The sequence below is a fragment of the Mizuhopecten yessoensis genome, unplaced genomic scaffold, assembly GCF_002113885.1.
Source record: "Mizuhopecten yessoensis strain PY_sf001 unplaced genomic scaffold, ASM211388v2 scaffold6505, whole genome shotgun sequence".
Classification (NCBI taxonomy): Eukaryota; Metazoa; Mollusca; class Bivalvia; order Pectinida; family Pectinidae; genus Mizuhopecten; species Mizuhopecten yessoensis.
In genome coordinates, this window is record NW_018406583.1 from 439,478 (window position 1) to 440,881 (window position 1,404).

Here is a 1,404-nt window from a genome sequence, read left to right on the forward strand (position 1 = left end):
ACGTCCCAGTTAACAGGGACTAGATCTGAACCCGAGAATGACTTCACGTCCGACGTCCCAGTTAACAGGGACTAGATCTGAACCCGAGAACGACTTCACGTCCGACGTCCCAGTTAACAGGGACTAGATCTGAACCCGAGAATGACTTAACGTCCCAGTTCACAGGGGCTATATCTGAACCCGAGAATGACTTCCCGTCCGACGTCCCAGTTAACAGGGACTAGATCTGAACAAATAACTTATCTAACAACTAAGTCCAGAAGGAACACATCAATAATCATATAATGTAACTGAATCTAAGCATGAAATATTCGTTTGTTATTCAAAACCAAAAATTGACTTTTTTTAAACTCGGGCAACAAATTACATTCTGCCATATCTGACACTGAACCACTGATAGGACGGTGTACGGTACAGTGTTGGGGTGTTTTTAGGTAAGTAAACCTTAATTAACCACACAGGCTGCACCTGATTCCGTATCGTGATTACGTCGACACTTTGAAGTAGTTAACAGGTGTTTCCTTAACATTCCCTGTGATTTATCGTATATGACTGCGTTTTTTCGGATAGTAAATTCAACTTTAAAGACATTTTTGAGGGTATGAAATATATAAACCGGTATCATTGCGTAATGAAATGAGGTAAGTTATGTAGATTTATGACAAGCCTGGTTTGAGCTTCACTTTAATGTGGAGCTAGGGAACCCCATATATCACGGCTCTTGTATGGGTTTTTGTCTTCGCTAATATCAGACACTTACAGTGAACAATAAGAAAGGTAATATTGGCGGGATGTGAGAAAAGAATTGGACATAAACCAGATATAATGTTATAAAAGTTAAACTGCGTTAAAATCACTTGACAAAACACTCAGAATGCAATACGTTAACAATATGTATATATGTGTATTATATGATATGTTGTACACGTCGCTCAAATTAATATTATTTTTTTTTTTTTTTTTTTATCAAATATTGACGTACATCATGTGATATTACAACTCTACAATATTGTGAAGTCTGCACAACTTAAAGATAGTTTAATTAAATATAAAATTGAAAAGAACCATAGAACGCCTTTACCGTTCTACTACGCTTTTGATATTTACTCTAAATGTGAGTATGTCGTGATGGTGTCGTGTCAATTCTATTTTTCATCTAATGGAGACTTGTGTCAGTGTAAAAATCCATAGGAGTAATAAAAATATTGATACACCTAGAAAAACAAGCAAAACGGGTAGCTTTACCCAGAAAAAATATGCTCGCCAGTCCATTATATAATATCTACAGTAATACATGTAGCGTCTTGGTTGGTGTACATCTTTCCTTTTGTGTCCGTATTTTAAACAATCATTTAAAGCGCCTGCGCAGAAATCGTAATAACCATTCCAGACCGCATAATATCC